This window comes from Galeopterus variegatus, unplaced genomic scaffold (assembly GCF_000696425.1).
Source record: "Galeopterus variegatus unplaced genomic scaffold, G_variegatus-3.0.2 Scaffold2848, whole genome shotgun sequence".
NCBI lineage: Eukaryota > Metazoa > Chordata > Mammalia > Dermoptera > Cynocephalidae > Galeopterus > Galeopterus variegatus.
The window spans coordinates 56,972-62,947 of NW_007728959.1; the positions used below are offsets into that span (position 1 = coordinate 56,972).

The window sequence follows — 5,976 nt, forward strand, 5'->3', positions numbered from 1 at the left end:
TCCACTACCTGAGTTCAAAACACACCACAAAACTATAGGAACCAAAACAGCATGGTACTGGCATAAAAACAGATACACAGGTCAATGGATCAGAGTGGCGAGCCCAGAAATAAATTCATGCACCTATGGTCTGCACCTTTCTCTCAGTCTTGGGGGTCTCAGGAGGCAGGACTACATGTAGCCTCTGCCAGGAGTCCCTCAGGGAGCAGGGCTGCATGCAGCCCTGCCAAGAGACTGCAGTAAGGTGAGCTGATCAAGGCACGCCTTGAGCTAGGGGCTGCCGCCTGGGGAGGTGGTCAACCACAGACCAGACACAAAGTTCTGGGGCTTAGTGCACACACTAAGCAACTTTATTGGGTAAAAGCATGCCTTATACATGTTTTAGCCAGCTGTAAACCCCTCCCATACCTCCCTGTCTCCAAGGTAACTCGAGAGGAAGTCTGTGGTTTGCGGTTGAGCTTTGCAAATTTTTGCTGACCCAGTCCTTTTGCATTTCTGCTGACACAGTCTAAATCCTGGAGAGCAAGAGTGCCTCCATCTTTAACAGGTGTTCTCCTTCATTTTCCTCCAACAGTCAATTGATTTTTTTTTCAAGGTGTCAAGAACAAACAATGGCAAAAAGTCTCTTCAATAAATGGAGGTGAGAAAAATGGATATACACATGCAAAAGGGTGAAATTGGACATTATCTCACTTCATATGCTAAAAATAACTCAAAATGGATTAGAGACTTAAACACAAAACCTCAAACTGTAAAACTCCTACAAGAAAACATGAAGAAAAAATGCCATCACACTGTTGGGGGCAATGATTTTTTGGATATTAACTGAAAAGCACAGGTAACACAAATGAAAATAGACAAATGGAAATACTTCAAACTCAAAAGCTTCTGCAAACCAAGGAAATCATTGAAAGAGTGAAGAAATAACCTACAGAATGGAAGAAAATATTTGCAATCCATGCATCTGATAAAGCATACATCTTAATATTCAAAATACATGAGAAGTTCAAACAACTCAATAGCAAAAAACCAAATAACTGGATTAAAAATGGGTAAAGGACCTCAATAGACTTTTCTCAAAAGAAGACATACAAATGGCCAACAGGTATATGAAAGAATGCCCAACATCACTAATCATTAGGGGTAGGAAAATTAAAACCATACTGAGATATTGCTTGACACCTGTGAGAATGACTATTGTGAACAGGAAAGATAACAAGCGTTGGTAAGTATTTGGAGAAAGGGAACCCTTGCACCCTGTTGGTGGCATGTACATCACCCTAGACATTATGGACGCACAATGGAAGTGCCTCAAAAAATTAAAAATAGAACTACACGTGATCCAGAAATAATATGACTATATCCAAATGAAGTGAAATCGGTCTGTCCAAGGTTCACTTCCACATCCATTGCAGCATTACTCTGAATACCTGAGATACGAAATCAACCGTAGTGTCCTTCAGTTGATGAATACACAAAGAAAAAGTGATGTATATACACAACGAAATACGATGTAGCCTCAAAAGAAGGAAATTGTGTCATTTGCAGCCGCATGGATGACATACTGACTGGAGGACATTATGCTCCATGACAAAAGCCAGGCACAGAAAGACAAGTACCACAGATCTCTCTAAAAAAGTGAAACTAGTACAAGAAGAGAGTAAAGTGGTGGTTACCAGGGGGTGGAGCAGGGGCTGTCTGGGAAGTGCTGGTTAGCAGATACAACATTTTAGTTAGCCAGGAGGAATGAGTTCAAGATGCTTATGGAACAACACGGAGCCTCCAGTTAATTACAGTGTCCTGTGCACTTGAAAATACCCAGGAGAGAAGACTTTGTGTGCTCACCACACGCAAAAAACTAAGTATGTGAAGTGATATATAAGCTGTTAAGCTCAATTTAGCCATAATACAACATACACCAATTTCAAAACATCACCTTGTACACAATGAATATGTATACAATTTTTATCTATTAAAAATAAATAAAATGTTAAAGAGTAAACAATTAATTACATGTGGGTTAAAATGATTAATGCAAATTCCTTCCCCCTTCCGCCTGTTTGCTTCTTCCGAGAAGCAGATGAATGATCTCGGACACTTGATAAGATAAGGCCCATCCATCTTACTCCTCTCACCCAGGGGAGGAGGGACAGGCCTCTGCCCTGCACCCTCCACCCCATTCAGCCCCCAATCCTGACCTGGCAGCTGCTCTCAGCACCCTCCTCTCAGCAGCTCCTGCAGAGACGGGCACCAGGCACCTGAACATCTCCTTCCTCCATCTCCAGCTGGGGCCTCCAGCCCTGACCCCTGCCCCAGTTTCTCTGGCAGCTCCAGGGACACTTTCTCCCATGACGTGATCAGTCTGCCAGTGCAGGTCCCCCGACAGGATAAAAGGATTTGGGCTGAGTGGGGGTGGAAGGATCATCATGATGGCCTTCAGGGCAAAGGCAGATGTGTGGGTGGCAGGGCCCTGGCTGTGCCTGCACAGGGCACAGAAACTGGGCAGCAGAGCCGCTCTAGTGCCGAAGGCAGTGCTGCCCTTTGAAGCCATTCCCCAGCATCCTGGCAACAAGTATCTGAAGCTGCTGCAGATCTGGAAGGAGCGGAGCTATGAGAACTTTCACCTGGAGATGCATCAGACCTTCCAGGAGCTGGGGCCCATTTTCAGGTAAAGCCCTCCCTGGCCACTGGCTGAGAATGCCCAGAATCTTCAGGCCCTGCGGGCTGCCCAGCCGTTGCCAGGCACACGGTGCTGCCTGTTCCTAGTAGGTGCCTGTGCTCTACACCCTAGGAAGGCAGGGAGGGAGCATGGTGGTTGCTGGTCTGCGCCTCTGCTGGTGGAGACAAAGGGTCTTTGTGGCTCCCTACTGAGAGGACAGAGCTCAGAGGCACTAAAGTTGGAGAGGTTTCAGGGGACAGCAGGAGAGATTGGCCGTACAGCAGCAAAAAACCAAATAACTGGATTAAAAATGGGTAAAGGACCTGAATAGACTTTTCTCAAAAGAAGACATACAAATGGCCAACAGGTATATGAAAGAATGCCCAACATCACTAATCATTAGGGGTAGGAAAATTAAAACCATACTGAGATATTGCTTGACACCTGTGAGAATGACTATTGTGAACAGGAAAGATAACAAGCGTTGGTAAGTATTTGGAGAAAGGGAACCCTTGCACCCTGTTGGTGGCATGTACATCACCCTAGACATTATGGACGCACAATGGAAGTGCCTCAAAAAATTAAAAATAGAACTACACGTGATCCAGAAATAATATGACTATATCCAAATGAAGTGAAATCGGTCTGTCCAAGGTTCACTTCCACATCCATTGCAGCATTACTCTGAATACCTGAGATACGAAATCAACCGTAGTGTCCTTCAGTTGATGAATACACAAAGAAAAAGTGATGTATATATGGAACCATGGCTGGCCTACAGACAGCATCATGGGCACACATGTGGCGTGTTCTTGCTGTGAGGGGCGAGTCTGCATGAGGAGGAAAGAGGGTGGGGAGACAAAGGAGACCCCAAAGCACAGCCGCCCTGGGGCCTATTGGGGTGAAGACAGGTGACCACCAGCACCCGATGAGTGCCTTGCCATGGGGGCCATGTGTGCCCTGCGGCCGGGAGCAGCAAGACCGGGGTAGAGAAATGCAGGGGGCACCTTCTCAGACGACAGATGAACAATGAGCACTTGCAGTGAGGGGCAGCCGGCCTGCACAGGCCTGGCAGGTGCTCCCTCTGTAGGGTGGTGGCTCTCCTTCCTGCAGGGGAGGAAACTGAGGCCCTGAGAAGGGGAGTCACTGGCAGAGGTCCGAGTCAGCGTGCGCCAGCGCCTGACATCCCCAGGGCTGCACCCAACCCCCAGGGTGCCCTTGGCTCCTGGAGCCAAGGCAGTCCCTCGCTTTGGGGGACACACTCCTGGGGACAAGTGCCATGGAGATCAAGGTGGTCGCGGACTCTTTTGCTCTCAGAATGGAAGCCAAAGTAGGGTGGTTGCCCTGGGGCACGTTTCATCCCCCGTGGAAAGCGTGGCACACCTGGTCAGGAAGGCAGGCAGAAGATGTGGCCTCGAATCCATCATCTGCAAAAAGGTGGAAATTAGGGCGGGAGGAAGGCGAAAGGAGGAAGGTCAGAGTGTTCCCGGCTGCCCCACCTCCCGTCAGGAAGCGAATTCTCTTTGGAACAGTGGGGTTTAGAGAAATGGGCATGTGTGATTGGAGCCTCTTAACTGAGGAGACCTGGAAGGAAACCCAACCCAGAGGGCAGGTCTGGGGAAGGTTGGACCGGTACATCTGAAGGAAGGGGTATACTTGTGTGCACGCGTGTGCGTGTGTGTATGCATGCGCATGTGTTTGCACGCGTCTCTTTGTGTCTAATTTTAAATATTTGCATGGCTGTTTTGTTTGTTTTTTTGTTTGTTCTTGTGTTTTTGGTGCTGGCCAGTATGGGGATCTGAACCTGTGACCTTGGTGTTATAAGGCTGCCCTCTAACCAGCTGAGCTAACCGGCCTGACTGTTTTGTCTGTATTTGTGCAACCTGCGTTTGGACGTCCTGAATGGGCACATTCGGTGAAAGTACATGGGCCTGTGATCATGAACAATATTTGCTGGACGCTAGCCATANCCTGAATGGGCACATTCGGTGAAAGTACATGGGCCTGTGATCATGAACAATATTTGCTGGATGCTAGCCATAGATAAAGAAGGGATTTTTGCATAAAGTGGCTGAGGGTGGAAATCCCTGCCCTCCATTCACTGGAGCACATCCAGGGAGCTCCATGTGCTCTGGGCGGTGCTTTGAGGATATTTTGAGAGATGCGGTTGGTCCCTGCCCTACAGGAGATGGGGACACGTCACAGAGACAGGCAGGTGTTGCTGACACGGGGCAGAAGATCAGGAAAGGAAGGGCAGGGAGATGAGAGGCCAGCCAGGGCCTCCCCGTCTGGGTCAGGTGTGGGTGAAGTGGGCAAAGCTTCACAGGAGGGTCAACCTCGTGCCTTGCAGAAGAGACCGCCCCCCAGGGAACATTCCCCTTGTGGACAAGGAAGGTGGGGTACAGGTTTGGGGCCAGCTGCTTGCTCGGGCTGCCTCTCAAGCTGTGCTCTATAGGAATGGGCCAGAATGGCGCTCCAACCGACTGCGGGTGAACCCAGATGTGCTGTCACCACAAGCCGTCCAAAAGTACATCCCCATGCTGGATGTGGTGGCAAGGGACTTCTCAATGGCCCTGAAGAAGAAGGTGCAACAGAATGCCCGGAGAAGCCTGACCCTGGACATCCAGCCCAGTATCTTCTACTACACCGTAGAAGGTGTGGGGTCATGTGGGAAGGTCCCGGCCTCAGTGTCTCTGGAGTAGGCCTGGAATGGGGCAGGGAGGGCTGGCGGGTGGCAGCCGTAAGGCCCGGGACTGCCTGTGTCTCAGCTGTGCCATTTCCCCGCAGCCAGCCACTTAGCTCTTTTTGGACAGCGGATGGGCCTCTTTGGCCATAATCCAAGCTCTGCCAGCCTGAACTTCATCCACGCCCTGAGGGCCATGCTCAGATCCACCGTACAGCTCACGCTCATGCCCAGGAGCCTGTCCCGCTGGACTTGCAGCAAGGCATGGAAGGAGCACTTTGAGGCCTGGGACTACATCTTCCAGTATGGTGAGGGCCAGCGATCCGGTGGTGCTGTGTGGCAGGGACACAATGGTCACCCAGTTTCTCCTTGTCCACAGCACAGGGGAGAACTGAGGCCACATGCAAAGGCTATGGCTTCCTCATGGTCCTGACCGACAAATTTTGCAGGAAGCTGGGGCTGGGCTGGGCTGATCCCCAGATCTTGGGATAGAAGTCCTTTGGGGACTTGGGGATGTTGGGGGCTGGGTGCGTAGGATGAGGACAGAGAAGAGGCGCTTTACAGCACTAAGGCCTGGGGACTGTCTCCCCTTCCTCCAACAGCCAGCAATTGCATCCAGAAAATCTATCAGGAG

General features: G+C 49.9%; 1 pseudogene; it reads left to right on the plus strand.

Annotated features, from left to right (window-relative positions):
- Positions 1–2,429: 2,429 nt before the first annotated feature.
- LOC103599093 overlaps positions 2,430–5,976 on the plus strand; it is a 7,037-nt pseudogene continuing 3,490 nt past the window's right edge.